Here is a 21,050-nt window from a genome sequence, read left to right as displayed (position 1 = left end):
ATTAGACACAGCACAATTGCAAATGAAGTGGGGATTTAAATCTTCCCCGATTCATTTGCATAAACATGGCTGCCACTTTTTTCCAGCTCGGGGCTTTGCCGGCAAAAAGGGCCAGTCTGGACAGGGATCTTTCGGAAAATAAAGCCTTTTCCTAAAGATCCCTTATTCCTGATTTTAAGAGGAATAAGGGATCTTTCGGGAAAGGCTTTATTTTCCGAAAGATCCCCGTCTAGACCGGCGCTTTTTGCCGGCAAAGCCCCGAGCCAGAAAAAAAGCGGCAGCCATGTTTATGCAAATGAAGCTGGGAAGATTTAAATCCCCGCTTCATTTGCAATTGCGCTGTGTCTAATCTGCATCCCTTTTCCGCAAAAGGGGTGCAGTCTAGACACAGCCAGGGTACGTCTACACTACAGCACTAATTCGAACTAAGCTAATTCGAACTAACGCGTCTAGAACTAAAAACTAGTTCGAATTAGCATTTTGCTAATTCGAACTAGCATGTCCACATTAAGTGGACCGTGAACCGGGCTTAAGGATGGCTGGAAGCAGTGCTGGCAGGGCATCACAGGAGGACTTAGAGCGTGGAGATGCTGTCTCAGGCTAGCCGAGGGCTGCGCTTAAAGGGACCCGACCCCCACCCCGGACAGACAGTTCTCAGGGGTGCCCTGCTTGCAAACCAGTCCTGGCTTGGAGTGCCCGGACTACCCACACTGGGCACATCACAGCACTCACCCATCAGACCGGCTGCACTTGCTGTAGGCTGCCATCTGCGAAGAGGGGGTAATTGGGGGGCTGCAGGAGAGCTTCCACCCCCAGAAGCCCACAGAGCCAGCCCAGTCCTCCCCATCGGGGGCTCGTACCCCATTCCTCCCTCACCTCCTTCCACTTACCCTTCCCAAGCCCCTCTTCTTGATGTACAAAATAAAGGACAATTGTGTTCAAAAATGGAATCTGTCTTTATTGAACAAAACTGGGGGAGACTGGGAAAAGGATGTGGGAGAGGGGAAGAGAGAGGCTGGGAGAGTGGAGGGCAACTAAAATGATCAGGGGTTGGGAACAGGTCCCATATGAAGAGAGGCTAAAGAGACTGGGACTTTTCAGCTTAGAAAAGAGGAGACGGAGGGGGGGACAGGATAGAGGTCTCTAAAAGCAGGAGTTGGGTGGAGACGGTGCATACAGAAAAGTTCTTCATTAGTTCCCATAAAGAAGGACTAGAGGACACCAAAGGAAAGGAATGGGTAGCAGGCTTCAAACTAGTAACAGAAAGTTGTTCTTCACAAAGCAAAGAGTCAACCTGTGGAACTCCTTGCTGCAGGAGGCTGTGAAGGCTACAACTAGAAGAGAGTTTAAAGGGAAGTGAGATCAAGTCATGGAGGTTGGGTCCATGGAGTGGTAGTAGCCAGGGGGTAGGAGTGGTGTCCGTGCCCAAGGTTTGTGGATGGCTGGAGAGGGATGGCACGAGACAAATGGCTTGGTCACTGTCTTTGGTCCATCCCCTCCAGGGTCTCTAGGGTTGGCCGCTGTCGGCAGACAGGCTACTGGGCTAGATGGACCTTTGGTCTGACCCAGGACGGCCATTGTAAGCTCAGGGCTCAGGGTCGGGGGTCTCAGTGGACCCCCCTTGATTTTCATGCACTCCTGCTCCTGGGTGGCCAGGCTGGCAGCTCTCCTGCCCTAGACGGCCGCTTTCCTGTGCCTAGTGCGGAGATCGTGGACGAGGTCCACGATGTCTGCACTATCCAGGCGGGTGCCCGCCTCTTGCGGTCCCGGGAAAACTCCCGGGAGCCGCCAGCATGGTCCCGGAAAGAGGGGGAGGGCTGGGGGGTATCGGGTGGCTGGCTCGACCCGTGCCAGGTGCAGGGACTGCTGGCTGGGTGCTGGCAGGCTTGCACCTGGCACGGGCACTGTAGCCAGCCCGTGCCCCTTTAAGGGGTCCAGGGCCGGGAGGGGGGCAGACGAGTTTCCCTGGTGTTGGCCAGAGTGGCCACCAGGGAAACCTGGGGAGGGCTAACCTCCCACTAGTTCGAATTAAGGGGCTACACACCCCTTAATTCGAACTAGCTAGTTCGAACTAGGCTTAATCCTCGTAAAATGAGGTTTTCCTAGTTCGAACTAAGCGCTCCGCTAGTTCGAATTAAGTTCGAACTAGCGGAGCGCTAGTGTAGCGCCTATGAAAGTTAGTTCGAACTAACGTCCGTTAGTTCAAACTAACTCTGTAGTGTAGACATACCCCCAGAGTGTGGCGCTGCTGCCTCAGGTTAGCCAAGGGCTGTGCTTAAAGGGACCCGAACCCCACCCCGGACAGACAGTTCTCAGGGTTCCCCGCTTGCTTGTCTAACTCGATGAGAGACAGAAAAGCAGTCCTGTTTTAGAGTGCCCTGAGTGCCCACACTTGGCACATCACAGCACTCGGCCATCAGCCCGGCTGCACTTGCCGCACGCTGCCATCTGGGGGGGTGGGTCAATCGGGAGGCTGTCAGGATCCAGGAGGCCCTGCAGTAGAGCTTCCACCCTGAGGAGCCTGCAGAGCCACCCCAGTCCTCCCCATTGGGGACTCGTGCTCCATTCCTCCCTCACCTCCTTCCACTTACCCCTCCCTAGCCCCCCTTCCTGATATAAAAAATAAAGGACATGTGTGTTCAAAAATAGAAACTTTATTTATTTAACAAAACGGGGGGGGGGGGAGAAATTAACCTCTGGGGAGACTGGGAAAAGGAGGAGGGAGAGGGGAAGAGAAAGGGTGTGAGAGGGGAGGGGGAAATCTGGGAGGAGGGAGCTGGAAGGGGGAAGCCAGGGGGAAAAGGAGGAGGGGAAGTATAAAATTATGGTACACCCACATCTTGAGTACTGTGTACAGATGTGGTCTCCTCACCTCAAAAAAGGTATTTTGGCCTTGGAAAGCATTCAGAAAAGGGCAACTACAATGATTAGGGTTCTGGAATGGGTCCCACATGAGGAGAGGCTAAAGCGACTGGGACTTTTCAGTTTAGAAAAGAGGAGACTAAGGGGAGATATGATAGAGGTCTATAAAATCATGAGTGGTGGGGAGAGGGTGAATAAAGAAAAGTTCTTCATTAGTTTCCATAATAGAAGGACTAGAGGACACCAAATGAAATGAATGGGTAGCAGGCTTCAAACTAATAAAAGAAAGTTCTTCTTCACACAGCACATAGTCAACCTGTGGAACTCCTTGCCACAGGAGGCTGTGAAGACTAGGACAATAACAGAGTTTAAAGAGACATTAGATAAATTCATGAAGGTTGGGTCCATGGAGTGCCATTAGCCAGGGGGTAGGAACAGTGTCCCTAGCCTCTGTTTGTGGAAGGCTGGAGATGGATGGCACGAGACAAATCGCTTCGTCATTGTTTTCGGTCCATCCCCTTCGGGGTCCCTAGGGTTGGCCGCTGTCGGCAGACAGGCTACTGGGCTAGATGGACCTTTGGTCTGACCCAGGACGGCCATTGTAAGCTCAGGGCTCAGGGTCAGGGATCTCAGTGGACCCCCTTGATTTTCATGCAAACCTGCTCCTGGGTGGCCAGGCTGGCAGCTCTCCTGCCCTAGACGGCCGCTTTCCTGTGACTAGTTCGGAGATCGTGGATGTTGGAGTCTTCCCCCCAAACCTCGATGAGGTCCACGATCTCCTCACTAGACCAGGCAGGCGCCCGCCTCTTGTGGCCCGGGGCAGGCTCCTGTGAGCCACCAGTCTGGTCCTGAGGCTGAGGGCTGGGTGGCAGTGGGTGGCTGGCTCATGCTGTGCCAGGTACAGGGTCTGCTGGCTGGGCGCTGGCAGGCTTGCAACTGGCACAAGCACTGTAGCCAGACCGTGCCCCTTTAAGGGCTCCAGGACCGGGATGGGGACAGAAGAGTTTCCCTGGTTTGGCCCAGAGTGGCCACCAGGGCAAGCTGGGAAGGGCTAGCCTCCAACTAGTTTGAATTAAGTGGCTACACAGCCCTTAATTCAAACTACTTAATTCGAAGTAGGTGTTCCTCCTCATAGAATGAGGTTTACCTAGTTCGAATTAAGCTCTCTGCTAGTTGAATTTAAATTCGAACTAGTGGTTTGTATGTGTAGCCCCTATTAAAGTTAATTCGAACTAACGGCTGTAAGTGTAGACATACCCAAAGAGAACTAACAGGGTTTTCAAAATGAGTTCCTTAAGAATAAAGAAAAGGAACAGTCAATATGAGGGGATCTGTATACAGGCAGTCCCCAACTTACGCGGATCCAACTTATGTCGGATCCGCACTTACGAACGGGGCTTTCTCGCCCCGGAGCTCACAGGCAGCGGTCAGCCACCTCGACCTCCAGGGCGAGAAAAGCTGCTCCCGGTGCCCCTGGTCTGCTGGGGACCGTCTCCAGCAGACCAGGGGCACCGGGAGCAAAGCCGCAGCGGTGGCGGGTCCCGGGCCAGAGCAAAGCCTCAGAGGCGAGGCACCCCGCCGCTGCGGCTTTGCTCCCCGTGTCCCTGGTCTGCTGAGGGGGAGGGGGGCGCAGCTAGTGTGCCCCCCCCAAGCAGACCAGGCTTTTGTTGTGGACCCTGGGGCAGAGCAGCTGGGGCGCTGCCAGTTGGTCCCGCAGCGCCGCTCTGGGCACTAATGGACCAACCCGGCAGCACCCCAGCTGCTCTGCCGCAGGCGTCCTGATTCAGCCACTGCTGGTCAGTTTCAGCAGCGGCTGAATCAGGACGCCTGGGGCAGAGCAGCTGGGGTGCTGTTGGGTTGGTCCAGTAGCGCCGAGGAGCGGCGCTACTGAAGCAACCCAGCATCACCCCAGCTGCTCTGCCCCAGGCGTCCCCAAGTCAGCAGTTGCTGAAACTGACCAGCGCTGACTACAGGAAGCCCGAGGCACAGTTGCTCTGCCCCGGGCTTCCTGGAATCAGAGGCTGATCAGTTTCAGCAGCAGCTGACTTGGGGTTCTTAAGTTGAATCTGTATGTAAGTCAGAACTGTCGGTCAGTTTCAGCAGCGGCTGAATCTGGACGCCAGTTCCGACTTACATACAGATTCAACTTAAGAACAAACCTACAGTCCCTATCTTGTACGTAACCCGGGGACTGCCTGTATATGCCAACAGAATCTTTTCATTCAGAAGCAAAGTCTATTTACTTTGAAATGTTTGAGAAACAAAATTTGCATGCTGCTAGGTACACATCCTGACGCTGTTAAAAGCAGCACCAGATTTTGGATTTTCACATGGAATTGATATCAACTGTAAAATGTCATGTAGTCTGATAAATGCTGTGGGGGGTTTATGAGTGGTGGGTTTTCTGTCTGTTTTGTTGGTTTTTAATAATTTTTTATTCTCAGTTTTTCCTTTAAATAATGGAAATGGTTAATTTTCTAGTAGAAAAATGCAACCTATGATTTTATAGTTAAACAATAAACATAATTTTTGGTGAACTTAGCAGTGAGTCAATTCATGAAGAGTGACTTGGCTTTAGTAAATCATCTGAAATATATTGCCTGGAACATTTTTTATTATAAGGAAATGGAACATGTATTTTATATAGAAGGAAGAACAATTAGAACTTCATTTTCATTGCTTGTTACAACCCTGAAAATATTCCACATCTACAAACACGCAACAGACCTAAGATTAGACAATTTGCATTGCTCTATTAAAATATTTTAACACTTTAAACTGCTTTAAGGATTGAAAGAGGTTTAAGAGCTTAAGATATTTGAAACCTTCATAGAGGCTTAAGAGTTTTGGGGCTTAAGATACAGATTTTCAAAAGTGATTACTTTTAAAAAGAGGGATGTTTTTGCATGCACAGTAAACTATAGACTCAAATATTAACAGATGCAAGTTTATACTCAGAAATCAGATAGGCAGACGTCTACTAATATTTTGTCTGTAATGAATTGTGGGTGGAAAAATGCACTTGCAAAGCAAAGACAAGCTGCTCAGGCTTAGCGCTAATGTATTTTAAACCACTGTTCCACTTTGACATATGAGTCGTGCCAAGGAATTTATAAGGTTCTCAGTGAGTCTCTCAGTCCTAAATCCTTCAGATTGTTCTAATCACCAACCCTGCAAAATACATTTGAAATATGTAAAACAAAACAGGTTTCTTCTAGCTGTTGCACCCCTGAAAATATTTTAATGTTATTGTTTATTTGAAAGCTAGAACAGAACCCACCTCAGACAAAAAATACAGTATTTTTTAGCTCAGCACCTGAAATCTAATACACAGGAATGGACCCTAGGCTGCACCATCTACACTGTACCATACATCTACACTGCATCATAGTTCAAAATAAGATACGCAATTTGAGCTAGGCAAATAGAGTATCTTATTTCGATCTTATTTCAAAATAGCTTATTTAGTCATTGAGCGCTGTCTACAAAGCACCAAATTTCAAAATAACTCACTACTCCGAAATGTCCCTTTTTCCTCATAGAATGAGGCTTACAGGGACACTGGGATAGCGAGCGTGAAATAACGGGCTGGCTATTAAGATGTGGGATAGCTATTTCGGGATGCTTTGGTATCCTGAAATAGCATTGTAGTATAGATGTAGCCCTACAGTCCACATGGAACACTGTTGATCTTCAATATGGGGACCCGAGTACCGGTGACTTCGAATGAGTAAGAAATTATTTTTCTACACCCTTTTAAGACTGGAACCACAATCTGAGTTGAGAGAGTTTGGGGAGTAGATAACAGAGGTTTTACTGGAAGGAGGCAGCCTTATATAGAGATTTTGTTCCTAAAATACCTGACCTTCTAAGAAAATCTGCAGGGATTGCAAACCAAGCAGGCAGGGGGGCTGACAGCCTTGCTGGGCTCTTGGATAAATGGCGGGGGGGGGGGGGGGGGGGAGGAAAGGGACAGGCTCCATGCTCCTAAAAGGGGTAGGCCTCAGGCAGAAGGGGCAGGGCTGGGGAGCATATGGCATACGGCACTCCCTCTTCTTTGTGCTGCCTGGAGCATGTGGCGCTCCAGTGTTGATTGAAAGGGCCCAGAAGTGCAGCCACCACTACTGTCACTGAATCCAAAAGTGTCAGCCGGGAACTCTGGGCACTTCTGAATCGCTAGACTCCTTTGTCACCTTAGCAGGCCTACAAGCAGGCTTCAATTTGACCAAAGCCCTGAACAACTGAGCACTTTGGGTAATCCCATCTTAATTGAGCTCCAAGAATGGCATAGCAAATTTTAATCCAATTGCATTTGTAGAGTTCGTGGATGACAACTCTAAAAATTGTATTCTGAGTCCCACAGTATTTAAAGTCTGAGCAGCTAGAATTAGCTTATAACTGGAGGATCTCTGGTTTGATTTAAAAAATTGGCTTTCTGGCCCTTAAGGAAGCAGAAAAAAATCTCGGAAATATGACTTGTAAAGGCACCAATACAAGAAGGCAGAGAAACAGAACACTAAATATCTTATTTAAAATCTTGTGATTTTTTTTTAAACTCACACAATTTGTAAATGCTTGAAACTGGTAGTACTAACTGCTGCTTTGGGACATTTACATAACATTTCCCCATCTATTAGCCATTCACTTTCATCCCCATTAACTAAACAGAACACCTGATAGGCTGGCGATCAGAAGAATGGATTGGAAAACCCAAGTTCAAGCGCTTCCTCCAAACCAGAGGTTGAAACTGGGATGTGGAAGTTCCACATTCTGTCTCTGAGTATCATAGGTGAAACATGGGAGATAACTGCTCTGCTCTGTTGGGCATTCGGGGAGCCTTAGCTGAAGAACTGCGTCCAATCTGGAGCACCACGCTTTAAGAAAGATGTGAAAACCCCAGAAAGCATCAGGAGAAGAGCAACAAAAATTATACAAGGTTCAGAAAACTTGATTGATGAGGAATAGTTAAACAATCTGGCTACGTCTACACTGGCCCCTTTTCCGGAAGGGGCATGTAAATTTCAGCAGTCGTCGTAGGGAAATCCGCGGGGGATTTAAATATCCCCCGCGGCATTTAAATAAAAATGTCCGCCGCTTTTTTCCGGCTTTTAAAAAAGCCGGAAAAGAGCGTCTAGACTGGCCCCGATCCTCCGGAAAAAGTGCCCTTTTCCGGAGGCTCTTATTCCTACTTCAAAGTAGGAATAAGAGCCTCCGGAAAAGGGCACTTTTTCCGGAGGATCGGGGCCAGTCTAGACGCTCTTTTCCGGCTTTTTTAAAAGCCGGAAAAAAGCGGCGGACATTTTTATTTAAATGCCGCGGGGGATATTTAAATCCCCCGCGGATTTCCCTACGACGACTGCTGAAATTTACATGCCCCTTCCGGAAAAGGGGCCAGTGTAGACGTAGCCTCTGGATATGAGGAGACTTCTGAAAATAAGACTAAGAGGGACCTCGTAAGACTTCAGCTGTATTATGGGATTTGGAAAGAGGACAGTGACCAATTGTTCATTATGGGCACATCTAAACTACATTGCTCTTTCTAAAGAGGAATGTAAATTAGTCAAATTAAGTGTGGATTTAAATATCCTACACTTCATTTGCATATTCGCATCCGAGTGCTTTTTTGAAAAAAAGGGTTTTTTGAAAGTGAAAGTGCAGTCTAGACAGGGTTCATTTGAAAAAAGAACCTATACTCCTGAAAAAATGAGGAGTATGGATTCTTTCGAAAAAGGGTTGTTGTTTTTCGAAAGAACCCTGTCTAGACTGCACTTTCACTTTTGAAAAACTCTTTTTTTGAAAAAGCCCTCGGATGCGAACATGCAAATGAAGCACGGGATATTTAAATCCGCGCTTCATTTGCACTTTCAATTTGCCTCACATTCCTCTTTCGAAAGAGCAACGTAGTTTAGACATAGCCTACATCTACTGAAAATAGGACAAGTAGCAATGGGGTTAAGGTGCATCAAGGGAAATGTAGGTTACATATAAGGAAAAACATTCCAACTATAAGGATAGGTAAGGACTGGAATGGGTAATGTCCCTCCTTCCTCCCTCACCACAACTTGGCCCCAGTGTTGGGGATAAAAGCAGGGACTCAATGCCACTGTACTTCCACACAAGCAGCAGTGGCAGTCAGCAGCTAGAGCCCTCCCCCTGCCACATTAGTGTTTCACAACCAGAAAAGCTGAGCCAGCATGAGAAAGTCATATGCTACATCTGTTAAAGGTCTGCAGCACATTATTCTCCTCCTCCTTTACCTCCCCCACTCAAGAAGGCAACATAATAAACTTAGAAAATACTTTTTACATAGACTTGTGCCTAAGCATTAAACATAGTAGTCTTTAATTCTGAATTCCAGCTCTCAAGGGCCAGACCCTTGACATCAGTGGAACGGTAATGATTTAGAGCAGTTGATCACCTGGGCCACCATGCTTAGTAGAAATTAATAATCCTGATCACAATATCAAGCATATAATTATTCAGTTCCTTTAAGATACTGACATGAATATGCACAGAATACATTAGATCTGTTGCAGAAAGATAAAAAGAATGCTCTCACTGGACGCTTTTTACTTTGCAGGGAATCAAATATATCTCTGTGATTGCAGACATAAGCACACTTCTACCAGACCTTCAACTGGTCTGATAAATGATACGGTGGTTTTTCAAATCAACTGGGACAAGTCAGGTAACAAATGATTTCCATTAGCTTCAGCAGAATGGAAACAAAACAGATCAATACAAATGATTTGCAGCAAGTTCAGATCATAAATTTCCTTTTGCCCAGTTCCATCATTTTAAAAGAGAAGCATTTTCCCCATAGTATGAAAAAAAAGTCATTAGAAATTTAGTGGTTTGGTAATTCCAGTTACAGCAAACTGCCCATGATTTAAGTTTGGAACATTTTTAATAAGCTGTTAATTTTATTCAGTGATACAGAGCAATGTTATTTAAAAAGATTGCAAACAATAAAAATGATAATGAACCACATTTTCAGAAAATGAATTTTAACTTTCATTTATGTAAAAGCCATAACAATGCTAAATTCGACTTGTATTTTATTAAAATGACCCATTATTTTGCTTTTGTCATTCCTTATTTGTTTATGACAGCTTCCAAAAATAGTTTTGAAGGGTATTTTGGGGTCACAGTTCTCTTAGCTTCATGCTAAAATAATAATAGGTTTCATATACACAGAGCAACAAAAAAAATCAGTTTGCTCTTACTTTCTTGTTCTACTTAGCCTTCTAAATTAATTCCTAGTGAATAAAATATACTTCTTCTACTGCATGTCGAGAAGAGATAAGAGTAACTTTCATAAGTCAGAGTATCAGAATGTCAATCATCTATACTAATCGTGGGCATACCATACAAAAAAATCCACTGAAAACTGAAAAAAAATGTTTAACTTGCTTCAGAGCAGACACCTCTGTTTCAAAAGTATGTAATAATACACTTTATAATAATGCCTCCTGGGAAATTTCTTCCTAACCCTAGTTTGTTTGTAGTTTACTTTGTCTTGAAGTGTTAGGGCAAACATCTGATATAGTGGTTTATCATCGGCAGTTCCACTAGCTAAGGTATGATTATTATTTTTGACATTGATAATGTTCAATTTTTTTGTAAGATTGATATCTTCTTTGCCTCAACAATATCTTGTGACATTCCCACAGGTTACATAAGAACATAAGAAGAACATAAGAATGGCCGTACTGGGTCAGACCAAAGGTCCATCTAGCCCAGTACCCTATCTGCCGACAGTGGCCAGCATCAGGTGCCCCAGAGGGGTTGGACCGAAGACAATGATCAAGCGATCCATCTCCAGCCTCTGACAAACAGAGGCCAGTGACACCATTTCTATCCCCTGGCTAATAGCTTGTTTTGGACCTAACCTCCATTAAATTATCTAGCTTCTCTTTAAACTCTGTTATAGTCCTAGCCTTCATAGCCTCCTCAGGCAAGGAGTTCCACAGGTTGACTATGTGCTGTGTGAAGAAGAACTTTCTTTTATTGGTTTTAAACCTGCTACCCATTAATTTCATTTGGTGTCCTCTAGTTCTTCTATTATGGGAACTAATAAATAACTTTTTTTTATTCACCCTCTCCACACCACTCATGATTTTATATACCTCTATCATATCCCCCCTCAGTCTCCTCTTTTCTAAACTGAAAAGTCCCAGTCGCTTTAGCCTCTCTTCATGGGGGACCCATTCCAGACCCCTAATCATTTTAGTTGCCCTTTTCTGAATGCTTTCCAAGGCCAAAATATCTTTTTTGTGGTGAGGAGACCACATTTGCACACAGTACTAAAGATGTGGGTGTACCATAGTTTTATACAGGGGCAGTAAGATATTCTGGGTCTTATTTTCTATCCCTTTCTTAATAATTCCTAACGTCCTATTTGCCTTTTTGACCGCCACAGCACACTCTGTGGGAGTTTTCATAGAACTATCCACAATAACTCCAAGATCTCTTTCCTGATTTGTTATAGCCAAATTAACCCACATCATACTGTACGTATAGTTGGGGGTATTTTTTCCAATGTGCATTACTTAATGTACTTAATGTTAGGTTAATTCTTGTTTTAAAAAAAAGTTTCCTTCTTTTCAGTTTCCATGGATATCCTCTTGTTTCTATGTTGATATCCTACCGACCGCTATGCCTGCCTTCATGCCTTTAACTTCCATCACGGACACACCACACAATCCATTGTCTTCAGCCAAGCACTAAGGCACAACTGCATTTGCTCCAACCCCTCAGACAGAGACCAACACCTACAGGATCTTCACCAAGCATTCTTGAAACAACGATACCCACATGAGGAAGTGAGGAAACAGATTAACAGAGGCAGACATGTACCCAGAAGCTTCCTACTACAAGACAAGCCCATGAAAGAAATCAACAGAACACCACTGGCCATCACCTAGTCCTCAGCTAAAACCTCTCCAACGCATCATCAGTGATCTACAATCCAACCTGGACAATAATCCCTCACTTTCACAGGCCTTGGGAAGCAGGCCAATCCTCGCCCACAGACAGCCCGCTAACCTGAAGCAAATTCTCACCAGCAACTATACACTGCACCACAGTAACTCCAACTCAGGAACCAATCCATGCAACAAACCTCAGTGCCAACTCTGCCCACATACCTACACCAGCAACACCATCACAGGACTTAACCAGATCAGCCACACCATCACTGGTTCATTCTCCTGCACATCTACCAATGTAATATATGCCAACATGTGCCAGCAATGCCTCTCTGCTATATACATTGGCCAGACTGGACAGTCCCTATGTAAAAGAATAAATGGACACAAATCAGATATTAGGAATGGAAATATACTAAAACCTGTAGGGGAACACTTCAATCTCCCTGGACACACAGTTGCAGATTTAAAGGTAGCCATCCTGCAGCAAAAAATCTTCAAGACTAGACTTCAAAGAGAAACTGCTGAGCTACAGTTAATCTGCAAATTTGACACCATCATTTTAGGATTAAACAAAGACTGTGAATGGCTAGCCAACTACAAAAGCAGTTTCTCCTTTCTTGGTGTTCACATCGCTAGATCAGCTGCTAGAAGTGGGCCTCACCCTCCCTGACTGAATTAACCTCATTATCTCTAGCCTTATTCTGGCCTGCATATTTATACCTGCCTCTGGAAATTTCCACTACATGCATCTGATGAAGTGGGTCTTTGCCCACGAAAGCTTATGCTTCAATACATCTGGGTATGTCTACACTACCCTCCTAGTTCAAACTAGCGGGGTAATGTATGCATACCGCACTTGCTAATGAAGCCCGGGATTTGAATTTCCCGGGCTTCATTAGCATAAGCGGGGAGCCGCCATTTTTAAATCCCCGCTGCTTCAAACCCCGTGTAGCGCGGCTACACGGGGCTCGAACTAGGTAGTTCGGACTAGGGTGCCTATTCCGAACTACCGGTACACCTCGTTTCAGGAGGAGTAACGGTAGTTCGGAATAGGACCCTAGTCCGAACTACCTAGTTCGAGCCCCGTGTAGCCGCGCTACACGGGGTTCGAAGCAGCGGGGATTTAAAAATGGCGGCTCCCCGCTTATGCTAATGAAGCCCGGGAAATTCAAATCCCGGGCTTCATTAGCAAGTGCGGTATGCATACATTACCCCGCTAGTTCGAACTAGCGGGGTAGTGTAGACATACCCTCTGTTAGTCTATAAGGTGCCACTTGTTTTTGTCCTTCTTGTTTTTGTATTAAAAGAAATGGTAAATAAGACCATACAATTGGTCTCTATTGTTCCAGTCATTATTTTATATACTTATCAATTTACCTCCTATTAGTTTCCCCTAAACTTAATTTCATTATCCTTCTTTGTTTTCTCCTCATATTCAAGTCTTTTTAAATCGCTAATCATTTTGGGTACATCTACACAGCAGCGTTATTTCAAAATAACTGATGTTATTGCGAAATAATAAAGAGTGTGTCTAAACTGCAAGCCACTATTTCAAAATAATGTCAAGCTGGAGGACTTCTTACTCTGACTCCTGGTAACCTTCATTTCACAAGGAGTAAGGAAAGTTGAAGGAAGAGTATTCTTCCTTCAACTTCCTGCTGTATAGACAGCGCCAAAAAACAAGCTAAGCTATTTCAACATAAGCTACGCAACTGACACACCTCAAGTTTTCAAGCTTAATTCAACTTTTGCCCTACTGTTTAGATGTGCCCTTTTACTGCTCTTTCCCTAGACATTTTTCATTTGTATGATATCTTCTGAGATAAATTGAACAAAACCGAATACAGTATTATTACTTATTATTTGTACTGTGGTAGCACCCAGAAACCCCAATGTACTAAGTTCACTACAAACACAGAACAAGAGACAGTCATTGCCCCCCAAAGAGTTTAAACATAGGAGATAATTAAATGTCATTCATGCATTGTCAGTATTGCTTCTTAAGCCTATCACTATACACATTTTTCAGACTCCTCCTTCCAGCAAGCATTGCCTCTCACTTTTTCACATCACCATGCTCCTGACTGATAACCCACTCTTGCTAAATAGTTCTTAAGTGCCCCACAATCTTCTAGTCTTGACAGTCATAAATGATTTTGCATTAGTTGCAAGTTATGCCATCTCATTGCAGGTAAGACATTTTCAATATTTTAAAGATATCAGTAACAACATTTAAAGAACTATATAATATATAGAGTATTGAAGAATGTACAAGAAAATAATAGATAAGTTAGTGAAGAGATGTTTGGAACAGTATGATTAGCTTGACTAAGGTACAAGGTAAATCTAGACAGATTCAGATTAGAATTAGGAACACATTTTTTTCAACAAGGAAGAAAGTTAGCCGTTAAAATAAGAAAGTTAGCCGCTAAGAACAGTGGTGGATTTTTCATCATTTGGTATCTTAAAATCAAGACCAGATGCTTTTCCGGAAGATATACTATAGACAAACATAAATTATTGGCTTCAATAGAGGGGGTAAAATCATAAGCATATGTATTTGCTGTATATTAAATTCCTGGTGGTATGGTGGAATCACTTCTGCTTGTTCTGGATTTAAATTTAATTGTTAATAGTCAAATTAAATATTAAATATCTGCCCCCTCTTGTTGATTTATAACAGGGGTCACCAACCAGTGACTTGTGAGCCGCATGTGGCTCTTCAAAGAAAAAATTGTGGCTCCCGCACCAGTGGCTCGTGGCTCTTAAGGTGGCAGCATGTTTCATGGCATTCCGTGAAGACTTCAAAATGGCTGCCTTAAAAGGCTGCTCTGCAAACTTTCTTTTTTTGCTCAACCAAACACTGCTGCCGGGGCTTTTTTTTTATCCACCACTATTTTGGCTTTTCATCTGTAACAGGTTGTCCACCCCTGATTTATAATTTACCCTACCAGCTGTCTAGCTTATCTGTACTTTTACAATACTTTAATGACAGACATCACATTGCTTCTCTTCCTACCAAAAGTCACCACATAGTAATTCTCATTAAAATATTACCAAGATGCAAATGTAAAACTGATTGAAGATCTAGAAATTAAAACAGACACCTAGAACACAAACATCAGTGGTACCAAACCTACAATTACATGAAGTTAAAAATTCCCAAGAGGAAAATTCCTAATCAATGGATACAAACCTAGAAGTGACAAGAAATATCATCTGGTCATCTTATGATTTCTATATAATGAACGAAACAATCATGAGTGTTTGTACTGAAAGCACCCTCTTTGAGAGCAAAGGTGGATAAAAATGTATTTTTAAAAGTATTTTTACATTTTTTTCTGTTTAGATCAGATAATTTTATTTGAGTTGTATTTTATTTAAATTCTAATACCTTTTAAATAAACCTATTAAAATGAATTCTGAACTTAATACAAAATATATTAAGGCCTAAATGTATAAGATCTTAAAATATTTAAATAAAAAATACATAGGCTGAATCCACTGGTCTTCATCAAATACTTAGAAATAAGAGCTGCTTTTATTTATGTAGAGAGAGCAAGAATCAGGGGAAAACATCTAATTTTTTAGGTCAAGCTTTATAAATATGGTATAATAGGCCTTGTACCATAGTAAGCACTTGTTTTGTTTCATAAAAATATATTTTATATGATCTCTTGTGTGTTTGCTTATACAATATTTATTAACATGTTATTAATATTACAGTAAGGCCTATGAGCCCTAGTCATTGGCCTGACCTCACTGTATTAGGTGCAGCATATACACCTGCTTCCAAAGACCTTAGGCCATGTCTATATTAGGAGATTATTTCAAATTTACTACGTTTGACTTTTGGGCACCCAATTTTACAAATTTGAAGTTCTGTGGCCTCACTACAGGGAAAAATCAAATGTAGTTTGAGGCAGACTCCATTAATGTAGATGTGCTATCTCAGACTTAGAGTCCCAGTAAGCACTTTGGAGGATCTGTGGGAGGCCTCCCAGAGGCCAATTAGTTCAAATTAGTGGCACCAGAGTGTCCACTCTAACATTATTTCGACCATATAAGTTCGGAAGTAGAGTTATTCCTGATGAAAAACAGGACTACAGAGAATACCGTAGCCCCTTATAGGTAGCGTAGATGCATTTTTTACAAATTCGACCGGGGGCTTGTTAATTCCATACTAAGGCGTAGGGTAGACCAGGCCTCACAGTGCAAGTCTAAAGCAAGAGACAGCAGATGGATACAGACTGATAGGGAATACATTAAGCAAACTATTACAGTTAAAGCTGCTACATTGAAAATTCATTTGGGAAAGACTAAAACTTTGTCCAGTCTTGTCTACCACAACCAAATGTTTGTCTGTGATTTACCTGACCAGTTACTGATACATCTCCAATTAATGCTATGCTACAATATACATGTACACTACAAACAAAGGCACCTCCAGTGAAGATTCCCCTCCATTGGATCAGGCCAACAATATGTCTCAACAATTCCTTGTTTACCTTTGGCCATAAAAATGCACTTGATGAGCAATTTAGCAGGATGCTTTCTGAGACCTTCCACAAATACTTTATCCTTGTCACCTTTCCTAATATTCGGTTCAGATACTGAATCAGTATATTTCACACTGTTTGTCAGATAAATATTGGAAACCATCTTCATGAATGTAAATGGGAGAGCAACCTCGGAAAAGCACACCTTGATGAAGGATAGGCAGCACTGATTCCAGCAGGGGAAGGCGTGCTTAACAGACCTTCTGGAGTTCTTTGAAAATATTACTGCTATAACAGATGAGGAGAAATTCAATGGATATAGAGAACTTAGATATTCAAAACTCTATTTGACAAGGTTTCATGTGAGAGATTAATAGCTAAAGGAGAGGTTTATAGAAAAGGAGATAAAATATGATGCTGTGTAGAGAACTGGCAGAGCATATTCTGTGAAGGATAGTCAGAAGTGGAAACATCTCTCGTTAGACAGGGTAGGAGAATAAATTGTATTCCAGGGCTCAGTTTGTATAGGGCATAAGGTATTAAGCCCAACGTGGAAAGTCCCCCAGAACCCCAGTTCAGTATATGCTAGGGATGTTAGCACATCATTAGTAGTCATTTACACAATTAACCAATAAGCCTGGGTTTATTGGTTAACCCTAATAACTACATGCACCCCCCATCCGCCATTGCTGCCTCTGTATCAGCCCTTAACTCAACATTTTTGATGAAGGCCAGTAGATTTGTGTAAGAGGCAGCAAGGGGTGGTGTGTGTGTGTGGGGGGGGGGAGAGATGGGAGCTAGTGCTCATGGGTAACCAGCTTTTAGGCCAGTTCCCAGTGTGTGCAGCTTCCACAAAACCACCTGCCCCTCCCTGCTTCCTCTGATAGAGCGGCAGCAGCGTGTGGGGTGAGGAGGACAGGCGAGAGCCAGTACATGCAGAAAGTCAGCTTTTAAGACAGCTCTCTGCAGTGCTGGCTTCTGCAGAGCTGCCTGCCATCCCCCAACACTGCTGCCTCTGATAGGGAAACAGCAGTGTGGGGGTGGTGGGGCAGGCAGAAGCCAGTACATGCAGGAAATGGCTTGAAAGCTGGCTCTCCACGTGTATTGGCTCCGGTGTAGCTGCCTGGCCCCACACTGCTGCCTCTTCATCATCTGGTTCCCCATGAGCATGGTTCCTGCCTGTGCCCCCCATGTGTAAATGTGTAACCACTAAAAATCTAGCAGTACACATTTACACAAATACATGTCAGTTAACATCCCTAGTATATGCCTCAGGAAGATAGGGAAACTCTGGAAGGTTTTGATTGTAAAGTCTTATCCAAATTGTTTTGTTCCACCTCCAGGACCTGCAGTCTAAGGGATTCAGTAAAGGCACTGACTTATGTGCATCAAGGTCCTTTGGCTCTGGTGACATAAATCTAGCTCCCAGGCAAATTTCCCTCCAGTTGTGCAGCTACCCACCCACTAGCTGACTCCCACAACTTACCCCAATGGAACATGTCATCTGGTTTTTGCTTTGGTCTGCTACAAAACATGGGTGCTGTTTTTAATAGGATGAGAGTGATTTTTGCCTTTTTTCATCCTGTAAATGGCATTGGGAGTAAAATAGCTAAACTCCATGTAAACCATGGATTTGGGCACCAAGACTAGAGGAAAAACCACCTTTTTCTCTCAACCAAGATACAATTTGCTGAATTCCTAGAAAGCTTCATTCTCCAGCCAAACTCCCATAGCTCTGCAGTACAAACATTTCTGCATGCAGAGAAAGAGTAAGGCAATGCATAAGACTTGAGGATGCAAATACCAATATACTTGTTTCATTTTCTACAACATAATCAAAATGTTCACTCTACCATGTCATTTTTCCCTTGAAAAGTAACGATGCAGAATACATGACATTTGAAAACGTGGGAGAAAGAGTCTGGGTATTCACAGACATTGGATCTAAGGGCTGTTGCTCTCCGAGGCTATGTCTAGACTGCAAGCCTCTTTCAAAAAAGAGCGTCTAGACTACAACCAAGCCGCTTTTTCGAAAGAAAGCACCCAGGCAGTCTGAATGCTCTCTTTCAAAAAAGCACAGTTTGCATTACAAAGCACCTTTTTTCGAAAGAGCACTTTCAAAAAAAGGCGTTCTTCCTCGTAAAACGAGGTTTTCCACGGTCGAAAAACTGCCACATTCTTTCGATTTACTTTTGAAAGAATGCGGCTGCAGTCTAGATGCAGGTAAAGATTTTTTGAAAAAAGTCCACTTTTTCGAAAAGTCCCTGAAATCTAGGCACACCCCGAGTGGGGAGCCATGGAGACTCCTATTGGATATTTCAAACCTGATATACTGGTTCAAACTTGGCTGTAAACTAAAGCTCTCCATCTCATCTAGTGTAGAAACTTCTGCTCTCCTTCAGATTCAAACACCCCCAGAAGCACAAGAGACCTGTCGGATGCAGGAGGGTTTAATTTACACCTCCTTATGCTAACACTCATGAGTCTACCCCACTGTCTCTCTATGCTTTCACCTGCACATGTTGCGCTTGCACACACAGACATCTGAAGACCCTCAGAGATTGTACTTGCAAATATAACCTCTACTGGGTTTTTAGTATTGTTATTGTCAAGATGAAGAATGTACAGACCAATTGACTGGTTATCAGTATGTTCTCTGTTAGATAACTACAAATCAGAAAAAACTTTCTCAGTTAAAGTGAATAGAACATAATTATTATTATTAATAAATTCACTACTTACTTACAATTACACTTCATTTAAATAATGCCAAACATGTTTAAGCAGGGAAGCACATATTTCTTGCTCCTTTTCAGGCTCAAGCCTTACTAAACAAAAATATGCCCATGTCAGAAATGCATTATTAATGTACTTAGCCCTAATGTAGTCCTTTTCACCTGCAGCTCTGGCAACATGTTAAAAAAGGAAAATTTTTCATTTTACAGATAGGAAATGCAGAGTATAAAGTGAAATGAGATTTGTACAAAGTCCCATGACAAGTTCATTGCAGAGCTAGTAACTGAACCAAGATTTGTGAATCTGATCCCAATGCCCATATGTTGGATCACACTGCCTCCTATATCAATCATGAAACAACAATATAGAAAATAAAAGGTATTATGAGTCTTTGATTTGTGTCAGCTAACATTATTATGTTGTCACACTTCTGCCAAAAGGGAAGAGATTTTAGCTCTTTACAGGTCACCAGTTTCCTCCTACAGAAGAAATCAGTGATGCAGTCAATATATTTCTTCGTTGCTTTGTTTATTTACATCACCAATCCTTGAATAAAGATTATCACAAACAACATACAGTTATTATCTTCTCAGTAATCTAAGCCCACTATCAATGCTCACTTCCCAGGAAGCAATGCCGCAGCAAGAATTTATTTTAGTCACAAGTATTAAGGCAGTGAGCAAATGCTCAGCGTTTGCCCCATTTCCCTCAAAAGAATCTCCAACACAAAAAAACTAACTATAATACAGCACTTTTTCAAAGCCTGAACAAGCTTGTAGGCTTAGAAAAAGAACTTGTAAACCTATGTGCAGCACCACCAGCTAGTATCTCTCACCACAATAAAACAAACCCTTTCATATTAGATGCCCCAGTCCATAAGCAATCAATGTTCTGATACATATTATTTACTATATCCTTTCTTAACAATTGTGGTTGATCTGAGTGGGTCTTCTGTCAGCTTCTGCCAAGTTCAAACATGGGCAGGACCTTGTCCCTTATGGGCACTTGGTTCTGAAGCTCCATGCGAGAAAATATCCACCAAGTACTGGCAATTGTCTGCTCTTATGACCAACAGCTATGTTGAAATTGTAGGGTACGTCTAGACTACAGGGTTTTGTCGACAGAAGTTTTGTCGACAAATACTGTCGACAAAGCTTCTGTCGACAAAGAGCGTCTACAGTACATTCAGTTCTGTCGACAAAGCAAGCTGCTTTGTCGACATGGCAGTGTAGACGCAAGGACAGTTTACATGCAATAACGCTTTCTGTCGACAGAACTCTGTCGACAGAAGGCGTTATGCCTCGTGAAATGAGGTTTACCAGCGTCGACAAAACTGCTGAGTTCTGTCGACATTATGTCGACAGAATTCAGCGGTAGTGTGGACGCAGGTATAGTTTTGTCGACAAAAGTCCACTTTTGTCGACAAAACCCTGTAGTCTAGACACACCCGTAAATGGAGTTCCTGGTGCTGGTTTTACAATCATTAGTAACAGAAAATATTTAGGTTTTGGTGGCATCAAAATGAAAATGAATTTCAGAAACTAACTGCAAAGTCGAGCAAACTGGAAATGAAGATGGTTGAGTTTTTAGTGCTTCATTACGTGACAACACCTGTCAGAACTAACCATTAAACAAGGGGAGGGGAACCTCAGGCTTAGGGGCCATATGTAGCCCTTAGCTTGCCTGGGTCTGGCCCTCGAGGGTCAGGGTCCCCCTCCCCTAGCATTAGGGAGCCCATGCTGGTGCTCCAGCCCCCTGCTGAACCACTGTGGGGCTGGAGCACATAAAATCTACTAGGCTGTGCCCCCTAGGCTTTGTTGTGTCAAGAGAATGTGAGCAGTGCCTTTCTCCTTCTCAGTCAGGTGCTGCATCAGTGAGGGTTGGGGGCTTTTTTATTCTTATTTGAAAGTGGCCCCTGACTGATTTTCTGTGGGTCAGTGGCCTCGGACACAAAAAAGATTCTCTACCCCGCATTAGACACTGTACAATAGTACAGTGATTCTCTGGAGAGGTTCTCTAT

This window comes from Pelodiscus sinensis, chromosome 8, assembly GCF_049634645.1.
Source record: "Pelodiscus sinensis isolate JC-2024 chromosome 8, ASM4963464v1, whole genome shotgun sequence".
NCBI classification, from domain to species: Eukaryota; Metazoa; Chordata; order Testudines; family Trionychidae; genus Pelodiscus; species Pelodiscus sinensis.
This window is presented reverse-complemented; position numbering follows the sequence as displayed.